The sequence below is a fragment of the Dendrobates tinctorius genome, unplaced genomic scaffold (assembly GCF_039654945.1).
Source record: "Dendrobates tinctorius isolate UK_male_01 unplaced genomic scaffold, ASM3965494v1 ptg000126l, whole genome shotgun sequence".
Lineage (NCBI taxonomy): Eukaryota > Metazoa > Chordata > Amphibia > Anura > Dendrobatidae > Dendrobates > Dendrobates tinctorius.
Window position 1 is genome coordinate 4,112,548 of NW_027361794.1, and position 14,543 is coordinate 4,127,090.

At 44.7% G+C, this 14,543-nt stretch overlaps 1 protein-coding gene and 1 long non-coding RNA gene across 2 annotated transcripts in view; both read right to left on the reverse strand.

Annotated features, from left to right (window-relative positions):
- Positions 1–14,543, reverse strand: part of LOC141047266 (uncharacterized) — an 801,716-nt gene that overhangs the window by 751,269 nt on the left and 35,904 nt on the right. The window lies entirely within an intron of this gene.
- Positions 3,611–5,501, reverse strand: LOC141047271 (uncharacterized). The gene is made up of 3 exons (XR_012219764.1): positions 5,094–5,501; positions 4,770–4,965; positions 3,611–4,078 (listed from the first exon to the last, which is right to left on the reverse strand). It is a non-coding gene; the product is annotated as an uncharacterized lncRNA (long non-coding RNA).

The following is a 14,543-nucleotide window of genomic DNA, read 5'->3' on the forward strand; positions in this document are numbered from 1 at the left end:
TGATTCTTCTCGTGACCATGGATCTGCGCTGGAAGAGTTTTCACTTCAACTTGGATTTGGACATCGCGATGGCTCAGGCGTATGCAGTTGCTTGCCATGAACAAAGGAAGAGATAGAGGCAGCGAAGATGGCGGTGTATGTGGATACATCCGATTGTTGAACTCCGGGAGAGCCGTGGGGCATACCACACCCTCTACAGCGAGCTACAGGCAAACCCGGAGAAATTTACAGATTATATCAGGATGTCCCACGAAAGTTTCATGGATTTGCTTGCTCGTGTCCAACAATCCATCCGGAGACAGGACACACAGCTCCGTCGTGCGATTCCTCCTGAGGAACGGCTACTGGTGACATTACGGTATGTTTTAAAAACCAAGGGGTGCGGTCTGATGTTTTTTTTTTAAATTTAGTATTAAAAACCTTGGGTAATTAGTTTTCGTGAATGTACTAATATTTTATTTTATAGTTTTTTAAAATAATATACATAAATATTAATTTTACTTCTTTGTCTGTTCACAGATTCCTGGCGACTGGAGAAACCCTATCTTCACTACACTTCCAGTACCGTATTGGAATCTCTACCTTGTCTGGAATTGTTGCTGACACCTGCCGGGCTCTCTGGAATGTTCTTTGCCCAGAATTTATGCCCCTGCCCACCGCTGAAAAGTGGATGGAAATTGCTGACAAATTCTGGACAGTATGCAATTTTCCCAACTGTTTGGGAGCTGTTGATGTTAAACACATACGGATTATCAAACCCCAAAGAACGGGATCTGAGTACTATAATTACAAAAAGTACTTTTCAATAGTACTCATTGCGATTGCGGATGCCGGATGTATGTTTGTAGCAGTGGACATTGGAGCATTTGGCCGTGGTAATGACTCACAGGCTTTTAAAAACTCAGACATGGGCCGGAGGTTGTATGGCAACCAATTTAATTTCCCTATGCCACGGCCTCTTCCTCACACCGAAGCTCCGCCACTGCCCTTTGTAATGGTTGGCGATGAGGCTTTTCAAATGTGCGGAAACTTACTGAAACCCTACTCCAGCCGGGACTTGGACCACACCAAAAAAATATTTAATTACAGGCTGACCAGGGCCAGAAGAACTGTCGAGTGTGCTTTTGGGATTCTTGTTTCCAGATGGCGAATTCTGGGCACGGCCATTAATCTTAAACTTGAAACAGTCGATGAGGTGGTGAAGGCCTGTGTGGTTCTACATAACTTTGTGATGGCTAAAGAGCACCCGACCTTTGAACTGGACGATGATGCTCCTAACCCATTGCCTGAATTCACTCAGCACACTCTCAGGTCATCCGTTGAAGTTGGCCAAATGAGGGACCAATTTGCGGCCTACTTTATTTCTGATGTAGGACGGGTGCACTGGCAAGATGAAATGGTGTAATGTTTTTGTTTGTTTATGGTAATAAAAAACCTTATTTGATACCATTACTGAGTGCACTATATTTTTTAAACTCCAATTAAATAAAAAACTTCCCATGTATAACTGAATTTTTTGATGTTCAAACACCTGGGCAGGTAAATACACATATGAGTTAAAATGCAGCATTGCTAGTCTGCGTGAAATATATTGGAACGAGCAAAGCTGCAGGCCATGAATCATGAAACCATTTTTTTTCAAGAGAAAATTGTGCAACTAGTTGAAAACAAAGTATGTGATTTTCTCAAAACACAACCCTCAAAACCCAACCCCAATGAAAGTCCATGGGGAATACAAGTCAGCATTGAGTGGATGAATGTAATCTGCTCCATTCCAACTTAAAAGTTATTACACTAGGCCTTGGAATGACTATACTAAGCCGTGGTATTTCAAATATGAGTATAGTAGGCCTTGGGCCTACTAGTATAGTAATATGTGAAATACCACGGCCTAGTATAGTCATAACAAGGCCTACTCGATTTTTGCCAACTAGGATCTTGTTTCACGAAAAACAAACGGGTGAAACTTGACAAGTTTCAACAGTTTGTTTTTCATGAAACCAGATTCTAGTTGGTAAAAATAGAGTTATTACACTAGGCCTTGTAATGACTACACTAGGCCGTGGTATTTCAAATATGAGTATAGTAGGCCTTGGGGCTAGTAGTATAGTAATATGTGAAATACCACGGCCTAGTATAGTCATACCAAGGCCTACTGTAATAACTCGATTTTTAACAACTAGCATCTTGTTTCACAAAAAACAAACTGGTGAAACTAGAAAGAAACTTATTTTTAAGACAAGTTTCAACAGTTTGTTTTTCATGAAACCAGATCCAAGTTGGTAAAACTTGAATTACTACACTAGGCCTTGGTATGACTATACTAGTCCGTGTTATTTCACATATGACTATACCAGGCCTTGGGTTGGTTTTTAACATGTATTTACCCATCAGTGTGTGTGAGCGGCGCAAACAACATTAATGAAACTTAGTAATGGTGAACCACAAATGTAAATTTATTTTTTATCACAAAAATAAACAAAAAAATTATTTTTTCCGGCGTTTGGGGGCAGATGGTTTCAATTTGGGGGTGTGCAGGGAATATGCAACACTTGCAGTTGAAGACGGTGTTTGAGGGGAAGGGGCAACAAAACTTGTGGGGGAAGGTAGTCCAGTTAAGGGAATTAAACTAGGAACACTTGGAGGAGAGGAAATCTGTTCAGGTACATTAGTTGTAATGGCATGTCGCCGTAGGCTTGTGTGCCTGGACCGACTTTGGCCCAATGCCCGCCTTGATAGATTTCGCCTTGAACTAGGGGCAAATATTGAATGTAGGTCCCCCGTCTGCTGGTATGGCTGCTGCTGCTGAGGTGGCGGCTGCTGCTGCTGAGGTGGTTGCTGCTGCTGCTGAGGTGGTTGCTGCTGCTGCTGAGGTGGCTGCTGCTGCTGAGGTGGCTGCTGCTGCTGCTGAGGTGGCTGCTGCTGCTGCTCTTCGTTGTCAGTGCTCGTCCTTGCAGGAGGACTGGTGGCAGCAGTGATGGTCCAGGTTTGCAGAGTGGTGGTGGCAGGGCTACTACATGTTGTTGTAGCGGCAGGGCTGTTCCATGTTTGCCTAGTGGTGGCTGAGCTCCACGCATGCATGGGAGTGGCGGTGGTGCTCCAGACAGGAGCAGCGCTTGCCATGGTGGTGTCGGTGAAGTGACCAGCTGCACTCAGACTTGTGGTGGTGTAACGGTGGGTGTCCTGGCTTTGAATAGAGGTGTCCGTGCAGTGGTATGCAGCACAAGTCGGTAGTGAGGTGAAGCGAGTCAATGGTGGCACAGGTGGAAAGGACACCACTGACTGCTGACCGTACCGATTATGCTGCATAGCCTGCAAGAAAGCATTGTTGCAGGCCTGCAGCACATTCAGCTGTTGATCAGGACTAAGGTGTTCCGCCATGCCCTTTTCAATCTTACTAAAAAAATGGTGTGCTGGTCTGTTGAGGTCGGCCTCCAGACGGTCAAGGCGCTGTTCTACAGAATTGAAGCGGTGTTCAAAGTGGTTAAAACCACGTTCCATGAGTGCAAAACCGCTTTCAACTCTGTCGGACAGTGACTTGAGGCTGGAATTAAATGTCTCGCTCAAATGCATAAACTCGGGCAAGACATTCCTGTCCAAGGCCCTCTGCCGCTGGCGGGTAGTGCCCGCATAACCAGTGGCAGAGACCTGGGACAGGGGAACACCTGATGGCCCAGCTTCCTGGTCACCAGCTGTGTGTGTGGTTGACCTGCAAGGTGCTTCCTGGCTGTCGGATGGCTGGGACGGGTCAGAGGACGTCCGAGGAAGGACCGCTCCAGGGCCAGGTTGCAGGGTGCTGCTCCAGGTGCTGTGGAAGAAAGGAAAATCATTACTACCATGCCTTTACAAGAAGCATCAGCTGTGGATTAGAAAAACACAGATTAATAAAAATAAAAACCCAAAATTTATAATACTTACGATCTCGTGGCAAGGACCGGTCTTAGGAACTGCAACGCGTGATAGTGACGGTATCTAGTTCTGGTCCTTGACGCAGATCCACTGCGAACCTGGCCCTCAGCACGAACATCACTGTTGAAGCGGTCCTTGATCGAACGCCAATGTGTTCGGACTTTGTCCACTGTTGATAAAAAAAAAAACAGTGCCGTCAAGGACAACAGTCACTGCGGCACAATGTAGCAATACAATACTCAAAGCAGTCACTGTAGACCCCGATGACACTGTTGGGTTTCCTGCTAGAATACACCTAGCACGAAACCCAACAGTGCCGTCAAGGACAACAGTCACTGCGGCACAATGTAGCAATACAATACTCAAAGCAGTCACTGTAGACCCCGATGACACTGTTGGGTTTCCTGCTAGAATACACCTAGCACGAAACCCAACAGTGCCGTCAAGGACAACAGTCACTGCGGCACAATGTAGCAATACAATACTCAAAGCAGTCACTGTAGACCCCGATGACACTGTTGGGTTTCCTGCTAGAATACACCTAGCACGAAACCCAACAGTGCCGTCAAGGACAACAGTCACTGCGGCACAATGTAGCAATACAATACTCAAAGCAGTCACTGTAGACCCCGATGACACTGTTGGGTTTCCTGCTAGAATACACCTAGCACGAAACCCAACAGTGCCGTCAAGGACAACAGTCACTGCGGCACAATGTAGCAATACAATACTCAAAGCAGTCACTGTAGACCCCGATGACACTGTTGGGTTTCCTGCTAGAATATGCCTAGCACGAAACCCAACAGTGCCATCAAGGACAACAGTCACTGCGGCACAATACAGAGCAGGGAAATACTCACTAAACGCCTTTTTGGAGGATGCTGTGGCGCTGTCCCAGCCATCCATCAACGCTGCGGCCACCTCATTCCATAGCCGCCGGGTCACCACAATGTCCTTGTGCAGCCGGTCACGGCTGTCCCACAACGGCGAACGCTCCTGGACCAGGCTGATGAGCTGCTCATTATCCAGGTACACGTCTTCATCCCGTTGTGGAACCTAGACAAAACACATTCATTAGAATAATCCAATTTAAATTGAATAAAAAGTTACAAAAAAATAAACATAAAAAAGAGTAAAAATAGAAGATAAAAAATAAAGAACATTACAAATCATTTGATACTTACATTCCGTATCACCACCGGGACTTGGCTTCGCTGCTCCTGCTCTTCTCCCTCACTAGTCCCGTCCGCAGAAGATGATGATGACGATGTCTTAAAAAAGTTGAAAAAAACGTAAGAGATTTGGAGAAGCAGCAGATATACTTACCAGATGCACGAAAATAATCACCTCACGGTCTGCTTGCGCCAATTCCTGCCGCGATGGGGAATACTCGGATTCTGAAGACATACTGCATGTAAAAATAATAAAAATCATTAGTACATACATAATTTAAAAGGACAGGCATATAATGTAATATACTCACATTCTTCGCTGATATAATGGGTTCTTGGTTGACTGTCTGCTCTTCAATCTGTCAGTGTAGTAGTGGCAGAGTTTTGGCAGGCACCTCCTTTATATAGACTTTTTTTTTTGACTTTAGAAGATTATAACTAGGACAACAAGTGGACACCACCAAAAAAACGCAGCGCTAAAAAAACGCATACATGAGCATGCCAGTGCGCACGTATGCGCATCCATAGGCTATAATGGCCATTTTTAGCGCAAAACGTGCGCATACGTGCGCATGCGCTTTTTTCCAGGGCCAAAAAATGCAACATGCTGCGTCTGGAAAATACCAACGCACACCCCAAAAAAACACAGCGCATGAAAATCGCATACGTGCGCATGCCAGCGCGCAGGTATGCGCACCCATGTTAAATATAGGGGAAAAATCGCATGCGCACGTATGCGTTTTTTTCCAGCGCTAAGGCTGGTTTCACATTTGCGTTTTTTAGCGCTGGAAAAAAACGCACACCTGCGCATGCGTTTTTTCCCCTATATTTAACATGGGTGCGCATACCTGCGCGCTGGTAAGCGCATGTATGCGATTTTCATGCGCTGCGTTTTTTTGGGGTGTGCGTTGGGATTTTCCAGACGCAGCATGTTGCATTTTTTGGCCCTGCAAAAAAGCGCATGCGCACATATGCGCACGTTTTGCGCTAAAAATGGCCATTATAGCCTATGGATGCGCATATGTGCGCACTGGCATGCTCATGTATGCGTTTTTTTGCATATGCGTTTTTTTTTTTAAACCATGGAATTTAGGGGTTTGGGTTAGAGTTAGGGTTAGTTAAGGGGGTTTAGGGTTAGGGTTATGGTCAGGGTCAGGGTTAGGGTTGGGGTTTGGGTCAGGGTTAGGGTTAAGTATGGTTTTGTTAAGGATTAGGGTCATGGTTAGGGTCAGGATTAGGGTTAAGTATGGTTTTGTTAAGGGTTAGGGTCAGGGTTAGGGTTAGGGTTAGGGTCAGGGTTAGGGTTAGGGTTAGGGTCAGGGTTAGGGTCAGGATTAGGGTTAAGTATGGTTTTGTTAAGGATTAGGGTCATGGTTAGGGTCAGGATTAGGGTTAAGTATGGTTTTGTTAAGGGTTAGGGTCAGGGTTAGGGTTAGGGTTAGGGTCAGGGTTAGGGTCAGGATTAGGGTTAAGTATGGTTTTGTTAAGGATTAGGGTCAGGGTTAGGGTCAGGATTAGGGTTAGTATGGTTTTGTTAAGGGTTAGGGTCAGGGTTAGGGTTAGGGTTAGGGTTAGGGTCAGGGTTAGGGTCAGGATTAGGGTTAAGTATGGTTTGGTTAAGGGTTAGGGTCAGGGTCAGGGTTAGGGTTAGGGTTAGGGTTAGGGTCAGGGTTAGGGTTAAGTATGGTTTTGTTAAGGGTCAGGGTTAGGGTTAGGGTTAGGGTCAGGGTTAGGGTTAGGGTTAGTTAGGGTTTAGGGTTTGGGTTAGGGTTAAGTATGATTTGGTTAAGGGTTAGGGTCAGGGTTAGGGTTAGGGTTAGGGTCAGGGTTAGGGTTAGGGTTAGGGTCAGGGTTAGGGTTAGTAAAGTCATGGTTTGGGTAGTGTGAGGGGCCACCTAAAAATGTTGGAAAAAAACGCAAACGCGGTAAAAACGCGCTAAAAACGCATACAAACGCATAAAAACGCTGCGTTTTTTTAACCCAACTAAGAGAAATGCTAATCAGGTCTATGTAATACTGTAGATTCTTACCTTCTATTGTATCCTGCGGTGACTGCTCACACCATTGGCCCCTTCTCCAATCTCTTTAATTACTTGTTTTACGGCCTTGCCTCTTTCCACCCATATCATGACACGTCTGGTGTGGGCAGGTGGTGGTGATGGTGGACTCCAAGTCCTGTAATTCTGGTCTTAGCACAGCCAATGTGAGCGCTGCATTAAACCACCACCACTTCATTGGTCAGTGTTACAAGAAAGAGTAGGTGCTGAGAACCTAACATCACCCCTCAGAAGAAGCTGCAGACGAACCTCAGGTCATTGGTGATGCCTTCTGGTTCCTTTCAGGTTGCTGTCCTCTCCATTACCTCATTTATTCTCTTGCATTCTGCTCAGATTGTTTACACGTGTTCTTGTGTCTGTGAGCGTCTTTAGTGAAGGACTTTCTTCCTCTATTGTCTTTTGTATATATACACACGCCTTTTTTAACACCTCGTACCAGGTAATCCAACTATTACAACCTTACTTGTATTAATGATGACATTCATTATATTAGTATTCATGGGTTATTATTCACTGTGGATGCAATATTGAGTCTGATACTTGATTTTTAGGGTGAGTCCAAAGGGTAACGTTTCTCCTTGCGGAGAGTGATATGTCAAGCATGACATGCCAAGGTGAGGAGACTTCTAAGCTTTCGTTCTCCCTCTGGTGGTGACAGGAGGTAGAGAGGTTGGCTTAAGTGGTAGTGATCTGCCACCTGGTGAGGAAGATGATGATTGGATCTCTGGAGGATCAGAATGGATATAAGACAGCCGACGCCCTATCCTAGTGCTGGTGATTCAGTCTGCTTCTCAGGTCTAGGACTCAGCTCTGTTCCAGTCTTCCCAAGATAAGTTTGTTTTTTGCTAATGTTCACACTTGCTCTTGTTGGTCATTTCAGTTTTTTGTGTGGTCAGCCAGCCCGGCTGGGCTGTGCTGCATTTCCACACTTATTTGCCAAATCGTCTTTTTTGTCCCTTATTGGATTGGCCTCTTTTTGCTCTGTCTCAGAATATTTCAGAGTGCTGATATAGTGGGAGAAGTCTAGTGACTTCAGGGTTTATTTTGCTATCAGTTGTGTTGTACATTTTTGTAGGGTTTTTTGGCAGATTTCCTTTCCTGTCCTTTCTAGTTAGTTTGGCCCCATCGTTTGCTCAGCCTATTTTCCTGCCTTTGTGTTTTCATCTTGTTTAACCATCAATACATGTGGGGGGCTGTCTCTCCTTTGGGGTCTGCTCTGGGGCAGTTAGTTTTCCTCTTTTCCTGCTTTAGGCTTATTTAGTCCTCCGGTTGTGATGAGGCATCTAGGACCACCATAGGAACGCTCCACGACTGCTGCTAGTTGCGTGTTAGGATCAGGGGTCTGTAGTCTGCATAGTTACCAACATCTTTGGTTTTCTGAGACTTAGCTTGTTTGTTTTTTATTTCCTCCTCGGCTACCCGTTCATAACATGAGGCGTTCAATACTTATTTCATCTGCTGTATAATATTTTGAAGTATTGAATGCACATTGAATATTGCTATTTGGATTAAATATATTAGTAACTGGATATATTTTTCTTCAAATATACTGTATTCTTCAGACAATAAAACCCACCTTACCATAAGACGCATACAAGGTTTAGACAGCAGAAAAAAGGAAAAACATTCTTCTAATTATTCTTCCCTGATGGTGTAAAGTGGAAGGTTGTATGACGACTCAGCGTCACAGAAAAATCTGGCCACTTATGAGGGGGAAGGGGAGAGGGTTGAACTATTATTAATTATGCCAGACTTACTGTTCCCTTGACAAGTAAGTCAAGGGACAAGAGACATTTTTTTCATTTGAGAATGTCTGATGCCCCTATTTGTATGCTTATTTGTAGAATGTCTGCTGATTACGAATTGCACCAGCCCCCTGTGGTGTGCTAGTCTGCATCATTTGTAGGATAATTAGGCAATCTAATTGAATAATCAAACAATGAGGGACCAGCCATTACTATTTCCCCCCAATCATGTGGATAATGCCCTGAAATGGGATCTGAGGGACTTGCTCCTGTCTCCAGTGTGATTCCACAGGACTTCAGGCTATGGGCCATGGTTCCCGCTGGTGGATTAAAGAACTGCTCCACTGCCTAAAGGGGGCTTTACACATAGCGATATCGCTAGCAATATCGCTAAAGCATCACCGATTTTGTGACGCAGCACACTTATGCAGCATACTTACCTCCAACCGGCTCCCCCGCTGGCTATCGCTGATCGTGCGAGATCTGCCTGGTCCATTTCTCGTCGTCGGCTTCCTGCTTGCGCCAAAGAGCGAGCCATGGACGCAGGCGGAAGACGGACACCCTCGCCGTGTCTGAAAGGTAAGTGCGACCGCCGACCGCTGCTGCATCGCTAGTGAGATCTGCCTGTTTGGCAGCTCACTAGCGACCATTTAGCGATGCACCAGTGATCCTGACTGGGTCATATCGTGGTCGGGATTGCTGGTGCATCGCTAAATGTAAAGGGGCCTTAACATTGAACACACTCATTTCTTTGAATAACCTAGGCTGTGTCAATTCGGTCACTTTATCTGTGCTCAGTCAGCATGATAAGCTTGCCGCTACCGCCTGTCTGTGAGAGCTCGACAAAAGTGGGGTGCTGTTGATTAGGGTTGTTGTCCCTTTATGCCTCGAAGTTGCAAAGGTTCTAATCCCCTGCAAGCCAGCAGAAGGGGGAGACTCAGTGGAAGTGACAATCATGTGATGAAGCTATCTATTGATAGTGACATGCGTGGGGCGCTTCCCCACTGATTTGGGTATTGCATGGTATGCATGACTTCTTGCTTTAATATGCTGATATAATAGAGGTTGAACTGTTTTGGTTCAGGTGCTTTATGGGACCTTATGTGGCATTATTTTGTGCTTTTCCCATATTATTACTTAATTCTTAGAGTTTGGTTTATTTTGAGTCAGCACAGTTTTGCTTAGCACCATGTATGCCTTCTCATCGTATCCACTAAAATATTCAATTTTGAAGGTTTAGTTACGTGAATTTATAGCATATAATACAGGAAAGATGTACAGTATATCTTTGTACCGTGTTAGCCAGTAGATAGAAAAAGATTCAGAATTGAGAGTCCTCAGTGGTTGATACCTTTTAATGGCTAACTGAAAAGATGGTAACACATTGCAAGCTTTCGAGACTACTCAGGTCTCTTCTTCAGGGTAGACTAATACAAAATCTGAAGAGTCACATATTTATGCACAATACAACACAGAAAAAATGCAATGGATAAGACAAGTGACGTGAAGCACAACTATCAATATGGGAGAGGGAGAAACATAAATATTGGACCAGTGCATAGATAAGGAGTCCGGATGTTTTATTGTCCTCTGATTGGGGTCTCCTAATGTGTTGTGATGCCCCCACCAGGTCTTGAAAGCAAATTCCTTAATTGATGTAAAAAGACATAAATCCATGCGACACATTCATTCCAGCACTGAGAGTGTCAAAGGTCATCATAAATTTATACTCCCAAACACGTCTCTCTCTCTGAGATGTGAAGTTACCTTTCAATACCAGTAATTTCATATCCATGTTGCTGTGATGAGGGATACAAAAATGTTTTGCCACAGGTAGATCCATTCTTTTTTCTCTTATTGTGTGACGATGAGCATTCATCCTTGTTCTAAGCTTTTGCCCTGTCTCCCCCACATGCAGATCGCCAGTTGGACATTTAGTACAAATAATTAAGTACACCACATTAGATGTAATGCAGCTGAAAGTACCTGGGATCTTGTAGTCCTGATATGAGTTGGGGATCTTTATCTTGTCCAAGGTCATTATAAATGGACAAGTTTTACATTTTTTCTGGTTGCAAGGAATGGCTCCTGCAGCTGTTGGAGAGGACAGGGAGCTTCTGACAATGATGTGTTGTGAGTTCATTTTCCCCTTCACCGTTGATGTCTGATGAACTCCCTCTGCTGGTGAAGAGAGGTAGTGAAATTGATTGGGTTGGGAAGAACCTGTCATCTGAACAGGTGGAGCCTGATTGGACACCCGGAATCACTGAGTGGATATAAGGCAGCCGACGCCCTACAGGGGTGCTGGTGATCCTTTCTGCTCTGAGCTCTTGCAAATCAGTTCAGTACCTGTCTTCTGAAAGCTAAGTATTTACTCTCTTATTTTTCCATGAGATATTGTCTTTTTACTTAGTGTTTGTGCTCTGCCTGCCATTGTTGGTACAGGCTGAGATCCATTTTTGTCTCTGGTCAATTTGATCTTTTGCTCAGTCTTCAGAATATACCTGAGTGCTGATATAGTGATTTTAAAGTCTAGTGAATTCAGGGCTTTTTTTCTATCAGACGTGTTGGACATTATTTTGGCAGAATTTTTGCGGATTGCAACCAGCATCTTTTCTGTCCTTTCCTATTTAGTTAGTTGGGCCCCATCGTTTGCTCAACCTGTCTTTCTGTCTGTGTTTGTGTTTTCATCTGCTTTTCACCGGCAATACATGTTGGGGGCTGTCTATTGCTTTGGGGTCTGCTCTGGGGCAGTTTAGATTTCCCCTTTCTTTCTTTAGGCTTATTTAGTTCTCCGGCTGTGAACGAGGGGTCTAGGGCACCGTAGGAACCCCCCACGGCTACTGTTAGTTGTGTGAATAGAATCAGGGGTCTGCAATCCGATAGCTACCAACCTCTCCGGTTTTCTGGACTTAGCTTGTATTTTTTTGTTTTTTCCTCCTTCGGTGACTCATTCATAACAGAATCACCAGCAATACCGCAGATTCTAGGGTACTCAATAGCAGGAAAGAATTGTAAAAAAAAAAAAAAAAAGTGTCAGAATTTTTTTTTTGTGTGTATATTTTTTCCTCTATGTCTTTGAGGCCGTAGGGGGAATTTTTCTCTTCTTAATGGAGATGAAGCAATTGTCTGATCGTGTGGAGCAGCTCACTGCTGAAGTGCGGGGAATTTCCGCCTATCTTGCTCATTCACATGTTGCTGAACCAAAGATCCCTACTCCTGATGTGTTTTTTGGGGATCGGTCTAAATTTTTGAACTTTAAGAATAATTGTAAATTATTTTTTGCCTTGAAGCCTAACTCATCAGGGAGCTCCACGCAGCAGGTTAAAATTGTCATCTCCTTGCTGCGCGGCGATCCTCAGGATTGGGCGTTTTCTTTGAAACCTGATGATCCTATTCTAGCTAATGTGAACGCATTTTTTCAAGCCTTAGGGCTGTTGTATGATGAACCTAATGCTATTGATCAGGCTGAAAAGGCCCTGTTGGCATTGAGCCAGGGTCAGGATTCTGCAGAGTTGTACTGTCAAAAATTCCAAAAGTGGGCGGTCCTTACTACTTGGAATGATGGTGCCTTGGCAGCTCTCTTTTGGAAGGGTTTGTCAGAAACCGTAAAAGATACTATGGTGGGATTTCCTATTCCCTCTGGTCTTGATGATTCTATGTCATTAGCCATTCAGGTTGGTCGGCGTTTGCGCGAACGCAAAACTGCACGAGAGGTGTTGCCACCTGTTGAACAAATGTCTGAACCTATGCAATGTGATAGAGTTTTGTCTAGGGCGCAACGTCAGGAGTTCAGAAGGCGTAATAAGCTGTGTTTTTTCTGTGGAGATGCCTCGCATATTATTTCTGTCTGCCCTAAACGAGAGAAACGTTTTGCACACACATTTGCTGTGGGCGGTGATCAACCTAAGTTTCTTCTGGCAATTACTCTGATCTGCTTCATGTCCACATTTTCCGCTAAGGCTTTTGTGGATTCGGGAGCAGCTCTGAACCTGATGGACTTGGATTTTGCTAAATGTTGTGGGTTTCCTATGACACCTCTGCGGATGCCTATCCCTTTGAGGGGTATTGATGCTACTCCTTTGGCGAAGAATAAACCTCAGTTTTGGACCCAGGTGGTAATGCGGGTCGCCCCAGATCATCAAGAAAATTGCAGATTTTTGGTGTTGTATAATCTGCATGATACCATTGTTCTGGGGTTTTCCTGGTTACAAATCCATAATCCAGTTTTGGATTGGAAATCTGTGTCTGTGGTGAGTTGGGGTTGTCGGTGTGCCCTTAGTGACGCTCCTGTTTTCTCCACCTCTCCCCAGTCGCATGATGTTCCTGACTATTTGGCTGATTTTTATGATGTATTTAGTGAGAATGAGTCTGCGTCTTTGCCTCCTCATAGGAGTTATGACTGTACAATTGAGCTGAGCCCTGGGTGTAAATTTCCCAAGGGTCGACTTTTCAATTTATCTGTACCCGAGCACGAGGCTATGCGATCCTATATTAAGGAGTCGTTGGAGAAGGGTCATATTAGACCATCCTCTTCACCCTTAGATGCTGTTTTTTTTCGTGGCCAAGAAGGATGGTTCATTAAGGCCTTGTATTGACTATCGTTCCCTCAACAAAATTACTGTTAAATATCAGTATCCATTGCCCCTGATTTCTGATCTATTCTCTAGAGTTAAAGGTGCTTGCTGGTTTACCAAGCTTGACCTCAGGGGGCGTATAATCTTATTCGCAATAAGCATGGGGATGAATGGAAGACGGCGTTTAATACTCCAGAGGGACATTTTGAGTACCTGGTGATGCCTTTTGGGCTCACTAATGCCCCTTCTGTCTTCCAGTGCTTCATGACTGATATTTTCCGAGACTTTGTGGATAAATTTTTGATCATCTATCTGGATGATATTTTGATCTTTTCCAAGGATTGGGACTCTCATGTGGAACATGTTCGGACTGTGTTCCGGATTTTGAGGGAGAATTCCCTGTATGTCAAGGGATCGAAATGCCTTTTTGGGGTACAGAGGATTTCATTTTTGGGATTTATTTTGTCTCCGTCAACTATTGAAATGGACCCGGCCAAGGTACAGGCCATTTATGATTGGGTTCAGCCCACTTCTTTGAAGGCCCTTGTGGGAATGTGACTTGCTTAGGTGCAGCGGGAGACAAATATGAGACAGGTTCTTCAACAGTGCTTGCGGTTTATTCACATCATAAACGCACAAGGCAGCGTAACACCAAAAAGTAGCCTTTAGCTCGGGCAAAATAACACAAAATGTCTGTGGTTGTAGACTCCGAGCAGGAGTCTCAGCACACATGGGAGGCTTAGTCCTCCCCACATACAGCTCCCTGGTTCAGGAGCAGGCCACATTATAAGGCTGTAGCCACACCCACGATCCCAGCAGCTGACTGGTCACCTGACTGTGACCTCACCACAGGTCCTTCAAACAACAATAACCATATCTGGTATGCTTTACTTATGCCTTACATTATAGAGACAAGCCATTTATGAGGCACATATCTCCCATCGATTACACGACCCTTAGCCCTGCCACATACTTCCCCCCTCTGCCTAAAGCCATAGGGCTTGGCACTTTCACCTACCAGGCAAGGGATTATGGAGAGGGCATCGGCATTCCCATGTAGCTTCCCGGCCCTATGCTCTACAT